The sequence below is a fragment of the Scylla paramamosain genome, chromosome 45 (assembly GCF_035594125.1).
Source record: "Scylla paramamosain isolate STU-SP2022 chromosome 45, ASM3559412v1, whole genome shotgun sequence".
NCBI lineage: Eukaryota > Metazoa > Arthropoda > Malacostraca > Decapoda > Portunidae > Scylla > Scylla paramamosain.
The window spans coordinates 8,497,871-8,519,413 of record NC_087195.1 but is presented as its reverse complement, the minus strand read 5'-3'; the positions used below and the strand labels follow the sequence as shown (position 1 = coordinate 8,519,413).

The window sequence follows — 21,543 nt, the reverse complement described above, 5'->3', positions numbered from 1 at the left end:
CGTTTCGTCTCGTCTCGTTTCGTCTCGTCTCGTCTCGTTCGCCTCTTTTCGTTCGTCTTTTCTCGTCTCGTTCGTCTCTTCTCGTTCGTCTCGTCTCATCTCGCCTCGTCTCGTTCTTCTTGTCTCGTTTCGTCTCGTCTTATCTCGTCTCGTCTCGTTTGTCTCGTCTCGTTCACCTCGTTCGTCTCGTCTCGTTCGTCCCGTTCGTCTCGTCTCGTTCGTCTCGTCTCGTCTCGTCTCGTTCGTCTCGTCTCGTCTCGTTCGTCTCGTCTCATTCGCCTCGTTCGTCTCGTCTCGTTCGTCCCGTTCGTCTCGTTTCGTTCGTCCCGTTCATCTCGTCTCGTTCGTCTCATCTCGTCTCGTCTCGTTCGCCTCGTTCGTCTCGTCTCATTCGTCCCGTTCGTCTCGTCTCGCTTTACACTTGTTTTTCTCTCGTTCGTCTCGCCTGTCCTTTCCTCTCTTTTCTTTTGTCTTCTCTCCTCTCCTCTCCTCTTCTCTTCTCTTCTCTCTCCTCTCCTCTTTCCTCTCCTCTTCTCTTCACTTTCCTCTCCTCTCCTGTCCTCTCTTTTCTCTTCTCTTCTCTCCTCTCCTATTCTCTTCTCTTCTCTTTTCTTTTCTTTTTTCTCCTCTCCTCTCATGTCCTTTCCTCTCCTCTCTTCTCTTCTCTTCTCTCTTCTCTTCACTCTTCTCTCTTCTTTTCTCTTCTCTTCCCTTCTCTTCTCTTCTCTTCTCTTCTCTTCTCTTTCCTCTCCTCTCCTCTTCTCTTCTCTTCTCTTCTCTTTCCTCTCCTCTCCTCTCCTCTTCTCTTCTCTTCTCTATCCTCTCCTCTCCTCTCCTCTTCTATTCTCTTTCCTCTTCTCTCCTCCTCTCTTATCTTCTCTGTCCTCTCCTTTCCTCTTCTCTGCTCTCCTCTTTTCTTTCCTCTCCTCTTTTCTTTCCTCTCCTCTGTTCTCCTCTCCTCTTCTCTTCTCTTGTCTTTCCTCTCCTCTCCTCTCCTCTCCACGCCTCTCCTCTTCTCTTCTCTTTCCTCTTCTGTTCTCTCTTCTCTTCCCTTCTCTTCTCTTCTCTTACATTTAGATTTAGGTTTATCAGGGGATCAATAGTAGGGGGGAATAAGAAGAAAATTGGGTTAAGATAATAGGTTGGGTTAAGTGACGAAGGAAAATAGAAGATAAAAAACAATATATGCTCTATTTTAATGTAATTATTTTATGTATGTATGATTTTGTTGCTTTGTTCAATATTGTGTCAGTAATACATTCCCCTCGCGTCCCCTGTCTGTACTGCATGGTGCTGCCTTGCAAGGCTGACACCTGTCTAGTTCCAGGCAACACCACGACTCAGGGCGCAGTAATGGATGCCCAAACTTGTGATGGGTGTGTGTTGTCAGCCTTGCATGTGATGACAAGTGTATGTGATAGTGAAGTGTTTTATTTGGTGTATACTGAATTAGGTGTAGCTTGTTCTCATTTTTTTTGTCAGCCTGGCGTGTGATGACCAGTGTATGTAATAGTGTAGTTTCTAGTAATCTATGTATTGTTGGTGATGCAGCACTGACTTGATAGATGTGTTGTTGGTGATGCAGCACTGACTTGATAGATGTGTTGTTGGTGATGCAGCACTGACTTGATAGATGTGTTGTTGGTGATGCAGCACTGACTTGATAGATGTGTTGTTGGTGATGCAGCACTGACTTGATAGATGTGTTGTTGGTGATGCAACACTGACTTGATAGGTGTATTGTTGGTGATGCAACACTGACTTGATAGATGTGTTGTTGGTGATGCAGCACTGACTTGATAGATGTGTTGTTGGTGATGCAACACTGACTTGATAGATGTGTTGTTGGTGATGCAGCACTGACTTGATAGATGTACTGTTGGTGATGCAGCACTGACTTGATAGATGTGTTGTTGGTGATGCAGCACTGACTTGATAGATGTACTGTTGGTGATGCAGCACTGACTTGATAGATGTGTTGTTGGTGATGCAGCACTGACTTGATAGATGTGTTGTTGGTGATGCAACACTGACTTGATAGGTGTATTGTTGGTGATGCAGCACTGACTTGATAGATGTGTTGTTGGTGATGCAGCACTGACTTGATAGATGTGTTGTTGGTGATGCAACACTGACTTGATAGATGTGTTGTTGGTGATGCAACACTGACTTGATAGATGTGTTGTTGGTGATGCAACACTGACTTGATAGATGTGTTGTTGGTGATGCAGGCACTGACTTGATAGATGTACTGTTGGTGATGCAGCACTGACTTGACAAATGTACTGTTGGTGATGCAGCACTGACTTGATAGATGTGTTGTTGGTGATGCAGCACTGACTTGATAGATGTACTGTTGGTGATGCAGCACTGACTTGATAGATGTGTTGTTGGTGATGCAGCACTGACTTGATAGATGTACTGTTGGTGATGCAGCACTGACTTGATAGATGTGTTGTTGGTGATGCAGCACTGACTTGACAAATGTACTGTTGGTGATGCAGCACTGACTTGATAGATGTGGTTGGTGATGCAGCACTGACTTGATAGATGTGTTGTTGGTGATGCAGCACTGACTTGATAGATGTGTTGTTGGTGATGCAGCACTGACTTGACAAATGTACTGTTGGTGATGCAGCACTGACTTGATAGATGTGTTGGTGATGCAGCACTGACTTGATAGATGTCTTGTTGGTGATGCAGCACTGACTTGATAGATGTGTTGGTGATGCAGCACTGACTTGATAGATGTCTTGTTGGTGATGCAGCACTGACTTGATAGATGTGTTGGTGATGCAGCACTGACTTGATAGATGTCTTGTTGGTGATGCAGCATTGACTTGATAGATGTATTGTTGGTGATGCAGCACTGACTTGATAGATGTACTGTTGGTGATGCAGCACTGACTTGATAGATGTGTTGTTGGTGATGCAGCACTGACTTGATAGATGTCTTGTTGGTGATGCAGCATTGACTTGATAGATGTATTGTTGATAGATGTATTGCTGATAGATGCATTGTTGATAGATGTATTGTTGATAGATGATAGATGTTGATAGATGATAGATGTATTAAACCTCCAATTGTTCTTTTTATCCATAATTATTATTATATATTTAAGAAGCATTTATCCCTCCAATTACTCTTTTTATCCACTACTATTATTATTAATCTTCAATATTCCTTTTATTATTGTAATTACCTTTGCTGTCTGTCATTATTATTATTATTATTATTATTATTATTATTATTATTATTATTATTATTATTATTATTACTATTATTGTTACTATGTATATATAATATTTATACATGGAAGTTTATATTTCTATCATATATATATATATATATATATATATCTATATATATATATATATATATATATATATATATATATATATATATATATATATATATACGAGTATATATATATATATATATATATATATATATATATATATATATATATATATATATATATATATATATATATATATATATATATATATATATATATATATATATATATATATATATATATATATATATATATTCTTCATTGCATTTTAAAATGAATATATTTTCTCTATGTGTGTTTAGAATATTATAGATTTAAGTTCATGACCAAAAAAGCTATATTTATATATGTGATGTCTGCCAGTCTTTCTATATGGAATTATTATTTAATGTGAATTTATAGGTAAGCCTAATAAAGTGTTTTAAGTGTTTCCCCCAGCGAGATACATTCAATTGCTGGCCACTGCAAGGCCACTGGCCTGACAGGTGCCAGCCCAACAGTCTCCGCTGCTGCCCTGGGCGTCAACACCTTTGACCTGCTGACACAGCTGGCGACAGGGGGTGTACACCCCTCACTACAGCCTGCAGTCACCCGCCTCACTTGTGCCTTCCTGAAGGAGACAGGGCAGCCACCAAGCCTGTGGTTTGGCTCGCAGGAAGCCACCAGAGCATAAAAGTGATGATGCAGAGGCATCACTCCAGCCCTAGAGAGAAAGAGGAACATGGCTGAAGACTTGGTTAAAAGATTAGTCAAATATAGGATTGAAACAGATCTTTAAAGTGTTCACAGCAATTCGGCTTTCCATTTGTAAACAAAGAGCAGACAGGTAGGAAGATGACACCAGCAGCGGCAGGCGGAGACAGGCGGTGTGACACCGTAGCCCTCCGCTCTGCCTGACTTGTTCTGCGTGTCACGCAACCAAACTCAAAGTGGAACATGCACTGTTACATGTACCAGATTATCGGACACGCCTAACAAGTCTGGTACTATTCCTAAAGCAACAAAACTGCTTGTCTTGAAAGAAAGTCCAGTGACAGAGACAACCTTACCCAGTGTTGTGTTCGCTTCCTGACAGGGCGGGGATTGTGACCAGGAATTTGTCCAGCTTTCTCTATAAGTGTTTGGTATTCACGCCCTTCATGTCGCGGTGTGTGCTGGGAGGGAGGTGAACAGGTGGGTGTCCCTTGTTGCAACACTGCTGTGCTGGAGGGTTCTGATATTGGTGCGGCAGTTTGAAGGGAGGTGGGGTGGCCAAGCTTATTCCTTCCTGATCGTGCTTTGGAGTGAGTGCATGTGATGGGTTCAGATGTGGGCGGAACAGTCCTGGTTAGCAATAATTATTTTCCACACACACACACACACACACACACACACACACACACACACACACACACACACACACACACACACACACACATATATATATATATATATATATATATATATATATATATATATATATATATATATATATATATATATATATATATTATATATATATATATATATATATATATATTATAATTTGGTATTTTTCATTCTTCTTTCTACTGAGTATAATTTGTATTGTGTCTTGTTTGGTAATTAACTTTTCTTTGTTGTTCTCTCTCTCTCTCTCTCTCTCTCTCTCTCTCTCTCTCTCTCTTCTCTCTCTCTCCTCTCTCTCTCTCTCTCTCTCTCTCTCTCTCTCTCTCTCTCGCTCTCCTCTCTCTCTCTCTCTCTCTCTGCTACTTCTGAGATCCCTCTTTGTGCTAGGTGTGAGTTAGATGGTGGCTGGGATGGTATTGGCTAGTAAACGTCATCTGTGGTTTCTCCCAAGCCTGTCATGCTTATTCTGCTGCCTGGAATACTAGTTGTGTCTCTGACCTCAGACTACTGGAGTCAGTTAAGAGACAGTGGGCGAAAAGAATTCAAGGATTTGAGAACATGTCTAATGTTCAGCATTTCAAAGCCTTGAACTTTTATTCACTCAAAGGGCGAAACTATTACGGGTTGATCTTATTATTAAATTTGGAAGATATTTTCATGGACTCTCCCCAATTACTGTTCACCTCAGCCCCCTTGTGTCAGCACTAGAGGCCATCCATACAGTTAATGCAAGCAGACCTGCTCATCTCAGCCAAACAGGCAGCACTATAGGCCATCCATACAAATTAATGCAACAGACTTTTTCACCTCAGCCCCCTTGTGTCAGCACTAGAGGCCATCCATACAATTAATGCAGCAGATCTGCTCATATCAGCCACTTCTATTGGCATTAGAGGCCATCCATACAAATTAATGCAACAGACTTTGTACATGTCGGCCACTACTGTCAGCACTAGAGACCATCCATACAGTTAATGCAACAGACTTGTTCATCTCAGCCCACTTCTATCAGCACTAGAGGCCATCCATACAAATTAATACAACAGACTTGTACACCTCAGACACTGCTGTCAGCACTAGAGACTGTCCATACAATTAACGCAACAGACTTGTTCATCTCAGCCACTTCTATCAGCACTAGAGGCCATCCATACAAATTAATGCAACAGACTTGTACACCACAGCCACTGCTGTCAGCACTAGAGGCCATCCATACAATTAATGCAGCAGACCTGTTCATCTGAGCCACTTCTGTCTGCATTCCTTATAGTTGTGATGCCAGGCACACATTTTTCTCAGTGATGAAAATCTGGAATTTTCTTGCTAACAGTGTGCCTGAATCTAATTCTGTTGATGGTTTTAGGTACAGTTTGTCCAGCTTCTCAGGTGTACATCTGTTTGATTCTTGCTGGTGACATACACGCTGTGCTGCTGGCCAGATTTATTATCTACCTAAATACAATTGTGTTATTTGTCTTGGTCTGATAGCACACTTGCCAGGCAGTTAGATAAGCATGTACAGACTTTGGTGTTTTTTTTTTATAGTGCTGGTGAGCTGACCCTGAAGGGGTTCTCTCTTGTGAGACCAGCCAGGTAAAAAACATGTTGAAATGTAGCCACATTTACTATTCTGTAGTATTTACTATTCTCTTCATTTCTTCACTGTTCACAGGTGCTCTGGAAAATCAGTTCAAGGCTAATTATTATTTTTTTTATTCATTATCCACAGTTGGCTTTAGAAAATGCATTCCTGGCTGAGTGTGGTGCGTATGTCTGCTACTCGTGTGATGGTGCTGCTGCTGCGTGAAGCCTCTGCCGTGGGAACCCATCAGAAATAGCTAATGGATTCTGTATGACGGGATCAACAGCAGACAGAATTCCAGCGATGTATTAACATGCCTAGGTTTGATCCTAAAGGATTGATTTGATGTTGTATTTACTACTCATTTGTCTGTAGTCTATATAGTGTTTATGTACAACAGTAAAACTGAGGCTTCTTTTTTTTTTTTTTATTCAAAATTTTTATTCAAAAAGTTTTATGAGGAAGATGTGTTAATCTTGACAGTCACTGGTTTGAACCTGAAGCACACTTTCCAGAAACAAGACTGCATTTAGTATACAACAAACTAACTTACAAGTTTCCTGTGTTAGCTTAATTCTATCTTGTTTGTAATTCTTAATGCTTTGCTTTCTCATAAAATACATTTTCAAAGGCCCTACAGATGATCACCAAAATTCTCATGGGTCATTTTCTTTCTCCCTTGCAAAATCCTTGCATTGTCAGTCATGAAAATGCCCCTGGAGACCATAACAACACCACCTGAGTAAAGATAAAGGTGAAAATAATGATAGTCGTTGTGGCAGTGGTGGTGGTGGTGGTACTAATATCAGAAGGATGTGGTTTTCATGATGTAGAAGAAACAGGATGGAAAAAAAGGTGTGTGTGTGTGTGTGTGTTGTGTGTGTGTGTGTGTGTGTGTGTGTGTGTGTGTGTGTGGTGATAGAGAGAGAGAGAGAGAGAGAGAGAGAGAGAGAGAGAGAGAGAGAGAGAGGAAGAGAGAGAGAGAGAGAGAGAGAGAGAGAGAGAGAGAGAGAGAGTGGCTGGGTTAGGGAGAGAGAAAAGAAAGAAAAAGAGATGAGTAAGTGGAGTTATAGAGACAGAGGGAGAAGGAAGAAAAAGGAGAGGAGTTATGGGAGAGATGGCAGAAAGGGAGGAGGAGGAGGAGGAGGAGGAGGAGGAGTGAGGGAGGGGAGATGAGCAGTATGTAAGTGAGTGTGAGTGGAGTCGACATATAAAAGGGAGAGAAATGAATACTCTAAGGAGGGAAAGAAATAAAGAATTCATGAAAAGATTTTATAGACATATGTAAGGATGAACCAAGGATGTTCTGTAGAATGGTAAAATGAAGAATAAGGAATGTGTTAAACACTGAAAATAAATGGCAAACATGTTGAAGAAGAAGCACAAATTGCAGAGGCTTTGGTGGACCGGTGACGGCAGATGTGAGAGTAGAAGGACTGAGTGAGATTGAGGTAACAGTGGATGAGGTAAGAATAATGATGGAAGACTTGGATGTGAGGAAGGCACAGGGACCTGATGGAGTATCTGATTGGTGGTGAAGGAATGCAAAGATCAAACCTGCACACGATTTACAAACTCATCATAACTTCATTAAGGGAAGGAGTGGTGCCCAACATTGGGAAAAAAAGCAGATATAGTTCCCATATATAAGAGTGGAAGCAAAGAAGAACCATCTAATTATAGACTGGCATCATTAACAAGTGTAGTGGCAAAATTATGCCAAAGAATAGTGAAGCAAAGATGGAGTGAATATATGGAAAAGAGAGAAATATTAACAGACAGACAATTCAGATTTAGGAAAGGAGGGTCATGTATAACAGATTTAAGGTGCTTCTACTCCAGTCATAGATATGGTACAAGAAAGAGAGGGATGGGCAGATTGTGTTTATTTTGATAAGGTGTCTCACAGTGGACTGTTGTGGAAATGAGAAACGTTTGGTGGGCTGAGAGGAGCACTCCTACATTGGATCAGTGACTTTCTGAGAGGAAGGGAAATGAGAACAGTGGTCAAAGATAAAAAGTCATCATGGAGAGAGGTAATTAGTGGTGTTCTGCAGGGTTCAGTACTACCACCAGTCATGTTTGCTACCTGTGTGAACGATGTGATGGAAGGGGTGAATAGCTACATGAGTCTATTTGCTGATGTTGCTAAAATTGATGGGAAAAGTGGAGAGGACAGAGGATTGTGAAGCTCTACAGGGAGATCTGAATGTGATTTGGTACTGGAGTGACACTTGGAAAATGGAGTTTAACATAAAAAAAATGTGGAGTGTTGAAGTTTGGGCATAGTTGTGTGATGCCAGTCTTCAGTTATAAATTGGGTAATGAGGAAATAAAAGTGAAGAGTGAAGAGAAAGACCTTGGAATTACTGTCATTGATAAGTTGTCCTCAGAGGTACATGTAAGAAGAAAGACAGGGGAAACATATAATCTGGTGAGAAATATAAGAACAACGTTCAACTATCTGGATGAAGACATGATTAGGGATGTAACTGACAATGATAAGACCTAGTTTGAAATATGCAGCAGTGATGTGGTCTCCTAGCACTAAAAGGGACATAAAGAAATTAGAAAGAATACAATGAGCAGCGACAAAGTTGCCTCTGACCCTGTCAGACTTATCATTGGAAGAGAGAAGAGAGAGAGGTGATATGATGGCCTTATATTGGATTTTGTCGGGCTGTGAAAAATTGGACCAGAGTAATTTGGTGGTGAGAGACTTTAGAAGCACAAGAGGGCATGAGAAGATGAAGAAGGGTGTGTGTAGAAGGATATTAAGAACAGTTTCCTGCAAAGTACTGCAGAAATTTGGAAACACACACACACACACACACACACACACACACACACACACACACACACACACACACACACACACACACTTAAAAACATCTGAAAATTTTCACTATAAACTTGTAAATTTGCTCATAATTGTATGACTTATATGTTACCTCTTATGTGACCTGTTATGACCTCTTAGGGGCAGCCTTGGGGGCATCCATTACTGGTAGAAGCCCCAGTGTGTTGAGTGACAGGGGCAGCATGACCTTGCACATAAGAGGGTCAGGTCAGTGTGTGCATTGTGCATATTGTGCCTTAGTGGCCTGTCACCTTTCTCTCTCTCTCTCTCTCTCTCTCTCCCTCTCTCTCTCTCTCTCTCTCTCTCTCTCTCTCTCTCTCTCTCTCTCTCTCTCTCTCTCTCTCTCTCTCTCTCTCTCTCTCTCTCTCTCTCTCTCTCCCTCCCTCCCTCCCTCCCTCTCTCTCTCTCTCTCTCTCTCTCTCTCTCTCTCTCTCTCTCTCTCTCTCTCTCTCTCTCTCTCTCTCTCTCTCTCTCTCTCTCTCTCTCTCTCTCTCTCTCTCTCTCTCTCTCTCTCTCTCTCTCTCTCTCTCTCACTGACACACACACACACACACACACACACAGAAGATGTTGAAATGGGAGAAGGAATTGCAGAAGTAATTATAATTCAAACAAAAAGGAAGGGAGAAGGAAGAAGAGATTTTGCAGTGGCTTATGTACCCCAAAGATGAATGCATGGACACGAGGATGGAATAGATGGAGAAAAAAAGGAGGAAGTGAGAAATGAAAAGAATTCAAGGAGGCAAGAAACGAATATATCAGAATCCTGAGAGATGAAGAAAGGAATTATGAGAAAGATATAGTTAACAAGTGCAAAGATGAGCCAAAGTTATTCTTCAGATATGTGAATGGGAAGATGACGTTACATATGAAGATACACGGTTACAAGCGGAATTAATGAACAAGTGCTTCCAGTCAGTATTCACCAAAGAAAGCAAATTTGAAGGAGAAAGAGCATGGTACAGAGACAATGTGATGAGAGAGGTACAGGTGGACATAAGTGAAATTAAGAACATTATGAAAGATTTGGATGTAAGTAAGGCTCAAGGACTGGATGGAGTGTCCAACTGGATACTTTAGGAATGTTGTGAACAACCGGCAGGAAGTATACACAGTACCATAGTATGTTCTTTTAAGGAAGGAAAAATCCCTCTAGACTGGAAGAGAGCCAATATTGTGCCCATTTTTAAAGGAGGTAATAAAGAAGATCCATTGAGTTACAGACCAGTGTTCCTAACAAGTGTGGTGGCAAAAATAGTGGAAAGAATAGTTAAAAACAGATGGATGGAATATTTAGAAGAAACACATACATTGACTGACACTCAATTTGGTTTCAGAAGTGGAAGGTCTTGTGTCACGAATTTAGTGAGCTTTTATGGTAGAGCAATTGATATAATTCAAGAGAGAGAGAGGGATGGGCAGACTGTTTTATTTAGACCAGAGACTGCCATAGAAAATTCAAAATATAAGGGGTTTGCAAGGCAACACACTGAATTGGATTACAGACTTGAGGGACAGCGAAATGAGAACAGTAATAAAGGGAGAAAAATCAGAATGATGTAGAGTTACAAGTGGAGTAACACAGGGGGACAGTCTTAGCCCCCGTAATGCTTCTGGTGTATGTCAACAATATGGTGAATGAGGTTGACAGTTATATAAGTCTGTTTGCAGACGATGCAAAATTATTGAAAAGAGTGGAAAACAATACGGATTGTGAAATATTACAGAAAGATCTAAATGAGATTTATAAATGGAGTAAGAAATGGGAAATGTAATTCAGTGCAAAGAAATGCAAGGTAATGGAATTAGGAAAAAAAAACGAAAGAAGATTGACAAGTTCCTACACCATGGGAGAAGTGGAAATTAAGAAAACCAAAGAAGAAAAAGATTTGAGAATTACAATAAGTGATAATTTATCACCTGAAAACATATAAACAAAATAGTTTGGGAAACCTATGAGTTACTAAAAAAAGATGAAAGGGGTATTTGCTTACATGGATGAAGAGATGATGAAAAAGTTGGTGGAATATGTGATTCGACCAAAACTGGAATATGCCACAATTGTTTGGTCATCCCATAATAAAAAGGAAATAAGGAAAATAGGAAGGATCCAAAGAACTGCAACCAAACTGGTACCAAGTTTGAGAGATTTAACCTATGAAGAAAGATTAAGGAGATTGAAGCTTCCATCATTACAAGAGAGAAGAGAAAGAGGAGACCTGATTGCTGTATACAGAGCTTTAAAGAGTAAGGATCAAATTGACAAAGAAAACTTATTTTTGTGGTACTCAAAAGCTACAAGAGGACATGGAGTAAAATTGAAGAAAACAGCAAGTAGAAGAGATGTCAAGAAATATGGTTTCCCAAATAGAAACATGGAAATATGCAACATCTTAGATGAAACAGTGATACAAGCAAAAAATATTCATGAATTTAAAGTTAAGCTGGATGCTTATAGATATGGAGACAGGACAGCAAGAGCATAGCTCTTTTCCTGTAAAACACAACTAGGTAAATGCACACACACACACACACACATTGTTGCGCATGCCCCTTCTGGTTTACAGGTGCCTTCAGGTACACACCACTGCAGCAGCCCAAGGCAGTCAGCACACACAAGAATCCACCACTGCTGTCATAGTCAAGTTCATTTGGCTAGTGGAGGCGAGGCACACACACACACACAGCACCTGTCTGAACTCAACGGACTACTGAGAGGGGGAAAGGGCAACAAAACATGGTCTCACTGGCACTCCTGTCTTTATTGCCCGCACAAAGCAATACCACAGGACACGAGGCACATTACTACGCTACAGTACAAGTAAGAGTCGTAACACCAGCCCTCACTCAGCAAAGCATCTCTATCGCGGGGTAGCGCGTCCCACCTCACAGAACAGCAGCACCGCACAGCATACTACCACATCACAACGTGTACACAGCGTCGCACAGCTGTGTCCTCTGATGGCTCATGCCATAATGGACCACGTAGGTGTCATACACACACACTTCAGTGTCAAGTACTCACGGTCTTAGTCTGCCAGGGCACACAAACCTCACACCATGCCTTGGGGTGCAGTCAAGTCGTGGCAGTGGCAGGCAACTAGCGTCGTAGCATCGGACAGGGGGAGCACGCTGCAGACTGTTGGCACAGATGTTGCATGTGCAGAAAATGAGTGCTCTCTCTCCTCTTGGCTTCGCTTCTATCTGGTGTCACAGTGTGGCGTAGACGGGAAATGGGTGCTCTTTCTCTCTCCAACCTGCCTCTGCTAGCAGCTCATCCAGCATTGCCAATGCCTATCTTCACTACCTGGTGGCACATTGCTACCAATGTCACCCCCTATTGCAACACTATCCTCCCCTATCAAAATAGTCGTCCCAACTATTTACTGACACTATCTCCACACTGATGATCTCTCCAGCATAAAGGTCTTTTCCTTATCCTCCGAGGGCAGTGCAGCGATGGTACACACACCATTCCCTTCAGTGTCCACATCACTCACTCCTTCAGCTGCTGGAGAAACAGCATCAATGCCCACCGAGTCAGCTGCTGCTGTGTTGATGGAGCGCTGGACCAGCAATGTACGACTGAGGTCATGGTCACCTCAACTAAGTGCATCTGCATGCTCCAACAGCAACTTCTCCATCTTCCTCACCTGGCCAGGAGTCAGCGTGGCGGCACTTCTTGCCACTAAATCCACCAAGTGCGTGGGCAGTGTGTGCTCCATCTCATTCGCACTGTTGCCTGCTCACTCAGGCCTCCGTTCACCGCTCTTTCATGCTCAGGCTGGTGTGGTGACGTTTTCGTTCCCTCCTTCCTTTGAGGCTCAGCATCACAGCCCCAGTCCTTCCTTGGTGATGAAAGGACCTGCTATAGGACCCTCCACCTGTTCAGCACCACCTAACAGGAGCAGAGGCACCTCTTCACTGCTTACCTTCATTGTCATCCTCCCAAAGTCAATACAGGCTGCACTCTGAACCAGGAAATCCAGCCCCAGCAAGCAGGGTTCTTCCATGTCAGCAACGGAGACTGGCAACTCCTCTTCAATGCGACCCATCACAATCTTGGATGTCACAGACCCATGGAGAGTAACATAGTGGCCAGTGACACCACACAACTGTCGACCAAACACGAGAAGTTGACACCTCCTCCTCCCTGCGAACGTCCACTCAGCACCAATGCCCATCACGAGATGACACGGACGGCCATCCACTGCAGCAGTATAATAGCACCTTACACAGTAGGGGGGCCCAGGGAAACTCAGCTGGGAAGTGGCCCTTGCTCCCAGTCTAGCCTTGTTTCACCCCACCAATACAGCGTCCTTCAGCTGCTGGCAGGAATCGTAGCGGTGGCCCAACTGTCACCAGTTCCAACAGCAGGTCCTGGTAGGAGAGCGAGGGCGCAAGTCATCTAGTGAGCACATCTTCCGCACTCTCCAGCACTCACTCCTGCGGTGGCCGTGCCAACTACACTTCCTGCAGGTACCACAGAACTCACCAGGGATGGCGACCCTCTTCTTTCATGGCATTGCTGGCTGCACTTGCGTGCAATGGGCATGGAAGTGGCAACTGGGTATGGCCAGGGCAGGGCTAGATGCGGCCACTCTCCCCATGGTGTATAGGAAAGCCTCAAACTCCATGGCCTTCACCAATGCTTCCTGTGCATCCCCTGGGTGCACCTGTTTCACGTAGATCTGCACCTGCTGATTCCCCAGGCCAGCACCACCACCACATCCTCTGGGCCAGCTGGGTGTGCTCAATGCACCAGCAACTCCACAGCCTGAGTCAGCTGTGGGAGTGACTCACCTAGTTGATGTGCTTGGTTCTTCAATCATTCCCAGTACACCACCAACTGGAAGACACTGCCAGAGCGCCTCTTCAGTGCCTCCACCACCCTCCTGTAGGTCGAACGTTACTCCATCATCAGGTGTGCCAGGATCTCCAGCGCTAGTCCATGAAGACTGGCCACCAACTGCAGCCCTTTGTTCTCAGCACTCCAGCCCTGTCCTCTGGTGAGCAGCTCAGACTCGGCCTGGTATGCTCCGCTAGCCACTGATATCAAACTTTGCTGGTTTGTGCCAACCAGAAGCTCCACCAGCAGCCCAAGGAAAAGCTGCAACCAAGGGAGGTGGAGGCAGGAAGCTTGGTGGAGTGACAGTGACAGATTGTTGTGGCATGAACCACACATAGCCCTTAGCGGGTGCCAACAGCTCCCACCAGGCTGCTCGCCAGGCTGTCCCCTGTCAGCTTTACAGAGTTCTGTGTCCCCAGGCTCCGACCAGGTGTAGTAGTGTCCCTGGGGAGCATGCTGCAGACTGTCGGCACAAGGTGTTGCTTAGGCGGAAATGGGTGCTCTCTCTCCTCTTGGCTTCACTCCTATCTGGCGTCACAGTGTAGTGTAGATGGGAAACAAGCACTCTCTCTCTCTCTCTCTCTTTGGGGCTGCCACAGCTCCTTATTATAATGTCAACCCCTCCATGATTGGCCAGCACGCTGCTGCTCTGACCAATCGTCGTCCATGCCACTTCCAGTCTCTCCAAACTGCCTCTGCTAGCAGCTTATCCAGCATTGCCAACACCTATTGTCACTACCTGGCAGCACAGTGCTACCAACATCACCCCCCATCACAACAATATATATATAGAGAGAGAGAGAGAGAGAGAGAGAGAGAGAGAGAGAGAGAGAGAGAGAGTTACGGGAGGTTGTATTTTTAGATGTATCAATGTCACTTGAACATCCACTTATCTTTATATATATATATATATATATATATATATATATATATATATATATATATATATATATATATATATATATATATATATATATATATATATATATATATATATATATATATATATATATATATATATAATATACACACACACACACACACACACACATAATAAACCATTTTCACACCTGCACCAGTTTAACATAATTTCACACTCATGAGGCAACTCTCTCTCTCTCTCTCTCTCTCTTACAAAGCTATTTATTGTCCCTAACAGGGAGCGAAGACTGCTTACCAGAGGCAGTGGTGCAGGAACTCCTGTCCTAGGAGTCCCCAGGTCAACCTTGTTCTTCACTGGCAGGTTGACATCCTCCCTTAGCTTGTCTGCAAAGGTAACTTCCTAAGGTGAGAGTTGTTCATTTACTTTTCTTGGAAATCTATATTGTATACTTTTAGTGGAATGCTACTGTGTATAGGAAAGATTACAAGAATGATCCAATAATTCATGTCCCTTCCTCTTTCATACTTTTTCACAGATGTTTTATTTATTTATTTCTTCTTCTTCTTTTTATTATTATTATTATTATTATTGTTGTTGTTGTTGTTGTATAGATGGCAGGAAGGCCAATATTGCTGCATATAGAACGTTTGTGTTCAGGATGCTGACAACATCTGTGTTGTCACTGTCATGGCTATTTTGCGAATGAAGTGTGGTAGTGTTACTAAGTGTACGTGAGTGTATGAGTTGGCATAGAGTTTTACATGTATTAGCTAGGGAAGTGTATGCATTACCTAGTTATTGTACAGGGCACAAACCAAAACTCACTTTGTCTTGTCTCCATAACCTTATTTATCCAGTTTCTCTCTAAACATGTACAATGTTTGCTACAACCTCCTTCTTCAATCATTCCAGATTTCAGTAATTTGATACAGGAAGCTGTATTTCTTGATGTCACTCGAACATTCACTCTTCCTAATTTCTTCCCATACTCCCTTGTCCGTCTTTCTCTCTCCTCCATCTGTGGTAACAAGTCACTTTTGTCTATTCTTTCTTACATTGTTTACTGATTTGTTATAATGTCTCCTCTCTCTCTTCTCTCTTGTAGTGTTGGTAATCACATCTCTTCTAAGTTTTTCTTCATAGCTTAGATCTTTCAATTCTGGTACCATCTTTGTCACTATATTCTGTATTCTTTCCAGTTTCTGTGTATCTGTTTTTCTATGTGGAGCCCAAATTACTGCTGCATATTCCAATTTAGGTCATATCGTGCTTATTATAATTTTCTTCATCATTTTTTTTACCACCACCCAGATGTTTGCTAACAAGCTTTATGTAGAGCTGAATATCCCATTTATGTGCCTTTTAGGTGATAGTGTATTCTGGATCATTACTCCCAAATCTTTTTCTTCATTACTTTTTTTTATTATTTCTCCTCCCATTTTGTAATTCCATGAAGGTTTTTTACTTTTTTTCTATTTCCAACATGTGGCATTTTTTTGGCATTAAATTCTAGTTTCCATCTTTGGCTCCATGCATGTATCTTGTCAGTATCCTTTTGTAACTCCTTGTGGTAATTTTCATCCTTTCTTATTTTACTATTTTTGCATCATCAGCAAAAAGGTTTATATAACTAGATCCTCAGTCATATCATTCACATATATTTGAAACATAACAGGTGCCAACACAGATCCTTGTGGTACCCTACTTGTTACTTCACACTAACTTGAATTAGTGTCTCTGACTACTGTTCTCATTTCCCTCCCTTGTAAATAATTATAATCCTCCATCCATCTCAATGTTGCTCCCTTTAGTCCTTTATGCTTTAACTTCCATATAAGGCTTTTGTGGGGAACATCCCTCTCTTGCACTCTATCTACTATTCTCATATAGAAGCTCAGTAGATTTGTGACACAGGATCTCACTTTCCTGAAAACAGATTGCTTTCCTGTAATTATTTTTTCATCTTGTAGATATTGCACCCATCTATCTTTAATTATTATTTAATGAAACTTGCTTACAGTACTTGTTAGTGACACTGGTCTGTAATTTAGTAGTTTAATTTTATTTTCCCCTTTGTATATTAGGACTATGTTAGCTCTTTTCCACTCCCTTGGTACTTTTCTTTTTTTCTGAACAAGCTGTTAATTATATCCCATATAGGTTCTTCCATTTGTTCTCTGCATTCTTTTAATATCCATCCATTTACTTGATCTGGTCCCATAGCTTTTCTAACATCCAGTTATTCCAGCAGTTTCTTGATTTCTTGTCTCTTTATTTGTATCTCATGTATTCCCTCATTCTGTGATACCACTTTCAGTGCCACAAAAATGCTTTCCTTTGTAAACACAGATTAAAAACTCTCGTTCCAGTTCATTCATCTCCTCAGTAGTTTCATAAATTCCTCCTTCTCTTTTTAACTTGCTTATGTCATCTCTATGCTTAATTTTTTTTTCAATTTACATATCTGTAGAAGAGTTTGGGCTCTTCCTAGCATTTTGTTACTGTTATTTTCAAACTTTTTTTCTTCTTCTCTTGTTATTCTGTATTCTTTCCTAGTATTTGTGTTCTGTTTTCTCATCATTCTCCTCCATGCCCTGCCCTTTTTATTTTTTGCTTCTACACACCTGGGCTTATACCATTCATGTTTTCCACTTTTCACTTTATAACTTGTCATAAACTGTTGCACCCCCTCTCTATATACTTGCCCAAAAATATCTCATATTTTTCTTGCACTACATTACCTTCAAATAGCTCTTTCCAGTTATTTTTTTCATAAAATTCATCAAGCTCTGCAAAGTTTGCCTTAGCATAGTTCTGTCTCCTATTTCTAAATTGTTTATTCCTGTCCAACACTGTTTCCTCCTGCAATAGTATTTCTATTGTCACATGATCACTTCTTCCCATTGGACTCAGACAATGTATACTTGGTCTACTTTCTAGAATTTTTGTAAACACTAAGTCCAACTGTGATGGTTCTTCTCCTCTGCATCTTGTAGGCTCATTCACCTATTGTCTCATTGTATTATTCTTTGCTCCATGACCGAGCATTTTCTTTCACTTCCATTTCCTCACAGTTAATTCCTTTAGTTTTGAAGTTGCTTACTAAAAGCACTTTGTTACTTTTCCTTATCATTTCCTCTATGCTATTTCTTGTTTTTAGCTGCATAGTTTTATATCTATTGGTCTCCCATGCATTAGTTTTTGGTGGTATGTAAATCACAATAATTTTCCTTTTTTCATTTCCTTTGATCTTAACCACAACACTCAAAGTTCCCGCCATTCCATCACCATATTCCACTTCCTCAAAAAGGAAAAAAATTAAACCAGGTTATTACAAAACCCACAAGAATTACCCCAGCTCTGCCACCCTGTTAGATATTATTGTAACAAATAGCCCTCAGTCAGTCATCCATAGTGACTCTATTCCTTGCACTGTGGCTGCCCACGAATTAGTTACAGTTACAGTAAATTTAAGGAAACCAAAGCACCAGTTTCTAAAACATTCTGTGATTTACGTTTTTATTCTTCTGATACGTTTTGTGGTCTGCTGAGGCAGGAGCGTAACGAGCTGAATAAGATATTCGCAACTGATAATGTGGAGACTCAGGTTAATATATTCACTAGATGTTTCACAAAATGCCTAAACAAATGTGCTCCTTTAGTAATTAGAGAAATTAGGAGGCCCTCTGCCTCATGGATCAACACCTAACCTACAAGACCTCATGTGGGAGAGGAATGACACACAGATACGTCTCAAGAAAGACAGATATAATGCAAATTTGCAGGATAAATATATGACTTAAAAAAATATAAATAAAAAAACAAAAACAAGTTAAAACGTTACTCCATAGATCAAAGTCAGATTACTTTAACCAAAAACTTGAAGCCAAAAGAGGAAATACAGCCACCACCTGAAGCATGCTGAGGCAACTCATATCCACCGCTACAAATAAAACGTGTCCATTGTTAGCAGGAGACAATGAGGAACTTAAAACCAAAGTCAACAATTTTAACAATTTTTTTGCTAATGTTGGGAAGCAGACTTTTCAGAAATCACAATACAATTTGCCATCTTATGATAATACAGAACAATTCAGCACTGATCAAGCAAACATTCCAGTGGGCAGCACGTTCCAACCTGAGCCCACTGACAGCAACACTATAATTCTAGTGATAAAACACTTAAGGAACACTTCCTGATATGGCTCTGATGGCATTTCACAGCTCTTTCTAAAAGAATCCTTGCCAGTTATCATTACATACCTGACATGCATATTAAATACCTCATTTGTAACTGGGTCATTTCCTTCCCTGTGGAAACACAATAGTTGTCCCTATTTTTAAAACAGGAGATATCAACAAACCAAAAAACTATCGCCCAATATCTTTATTGCCCATAATATCAAAGGTTCTGGAGAAAATAATAGCAAGTCAACTCATTTCACACCTCGAAAGGAATCACCTCAGTAATACTCAACATGGCTTCAGAGCCTAACTCTCCATAGAAAGTGCTTTCTTAACATTATCCGATAAATTATATAAAAATATCGACACTAAGCACCTATCCCTAACTACTTTATGTGACCTATCTAAAGCTTTTGATAGTATAAGTCATAATATATTAATGGATAAATTAAAAAAGCTAAATATTGATTCCTTTTGGTTCAGCAGTTACCTGCAACAAAGAACACAGTCTGTCCGAATTGGCAAACATATGTCAAATAAGCTAGAGGTGTCTTATGGGGTTCCACAGGGATCAGTACTTGGTCCAGTTCTATTTCAAATTTACATCAATGATCTCTCGCAATACATCTCCGACTGCCTTATTATCCAATACGCTGATGATACACAGTTCATCCACACTGGACGCATAGATAAACTATAAGATCTCGTACAAAGGGGAGAAGAAACCCTGTCAAAAGCAAAATGTTACTTTAGTTCAAATGGTCTACTATTGAATACAAACATTAGACATATGTACATACATAGACCATTTGAACTAAAGTAACGTTTTGCTTTTGACAGGGTTTCTTCTCCCCTTTTATATGTATTTAATATGCATGTCAGGTATGTAATGATAACTGGCAAGGATTCTTTTAGAAAGAGCTGTGGAATGCCATCAGAGCCATATGAGGAAGTGTTCTTAAGTGTTTTATCACTAGAATTATAGTGTTGCTGTCAGTGGGCTCAGGCTGGAACGTGCTGCCCACTGAAATGTTTGCTTGATCAGTGCTGAATTGTTCTGTATTATCATAAGATGGCAAATTGCATTGTGATTTCTGAAAAGTCTGCTTCCCGACATTAGCAAAAAAACTGTTAAAATTGTTGACTTTGGTTTTTTTAAGTTCCTCATTGTCTCCTGCTAACAATGGACACGTTTTATTTGTAGCGGTGGGTATGAGTTGCCTCAGCATGCTTCAGGTGGTGGCTGTATTTCCTCTTTTGGCTTCAAGTTTTTGGTTAAAGTAATCTGACTTTGATCTATGGAGTAACGTTTTTACTTGTTTTTTTTTTTTTTTTTTTTTTCAAGTTTTATATTTATCCTGCAAATTTGCATTATATCTGTCTTTCTTGAGACGTATCTGTGTGTCATTCCTCTCCTGCATGAGGTCTTGTAGGTTAGGTGTTGATCCATGAGGCAGAGGGCCTCCTAATTTCTCTAATTACTAAAGGAGCACATTTGTTTAGGCATTTTGTGAAACATCTAGTGAATATATTAACCTGAGTCTCCACATTATCAGTTGCGAATATCTTATTCAGCTCGTTACGCTCCTGCCTCAGCAGACCACAAAACGTATCAGAAGAATAAAAACGTAAATCACAGAATGTTTTAGAAATTGGTGCTTTGGTTTCCTTAAATTTACTGTAACTGTAACTAATTCGTGGGCAGCCACAGTGCAAGGAATAGAGTCACTATGGATGACTGACTGAGGGCTATTTGTTACAATAATATCTAACAGGGTGGCAGAGCTGGGGTAATTCTTGTGGGTTTTGTAATAACCTGGTTTAATTTTTTTCCTTTTTGAGGAAGTGGAATATGGTGATGGAATGGCGGGAATTTTGAGTGTTGTGGTTAAGATCAAAGGAAGTGAAAAAAGGAAAGTTATTGTGATTTACATACCACCAAAAATTAATGCATGGGAGACCAATAGATATAAAACTATGCAGCTAAAAACAAGAAATAGCATAGAGGAAATGATAAGGAAAAGTAACAAAGTGCTTTTAGTAAGCAATTTCAACACTAAAGGAATTAACTGTGAGGGAATGGAAGTGAAAGAAAATGCTTGGTCATGGAGCAAAGAATAATACAATGAGACAATAGGTGAATGAGCCTACAAGATGCAGAGGAGAAGAACCATCACAGTTGGACTTAGTGTTTACAAAAACCCCAGAAAGTAGACCAAGTATACATTGTCTGAGTCCAATGGGAAGAAGTGATCATGTGACAATAGAAATACTATTGCAGGAGGAAACAGTGTTGCACAGGAATAAACAATTTAGAAATAGGAGACAGAACTATGCTAAAGCAAACTTTGCAGAGCTTGATAAATTTTATGAAAAAAATAACTGGAAAGAGCTATTTGAAGGTAAAGTAGTGCAAGAAAAATATGAGATATTTTTGAGCAAGTATATAGAGAGGGGGTGCAACAGTTTGTGACAAGTTATAAAGTGAAAAGTGGGAAACATGAATGGTATAAGCCC

General features: G+C 40.8%; 1 protein-coding gene across 1 annotated transcript in view; it reads left to right on the top strand.

The window, feature by feature from the left end:
* The first annotated feature begins 15,117 nt into the window (after window positions 1-15,117).
* The window catches only part of LOC135094264 (uncharacterized), a 52,699-nt gene continuing 46,273 nt past the window's right edge, over window positions 15,118-21,543 (top strand). The window contains exon 1 of the transcript XR_010263687.1: window positions 15,118-15,245. The gene's annotated coding sequence lies outside the window, so the exon portion shown is untranslated. The remainder of the gene's footprint in view (window positions 15,246-21,543) is intronic.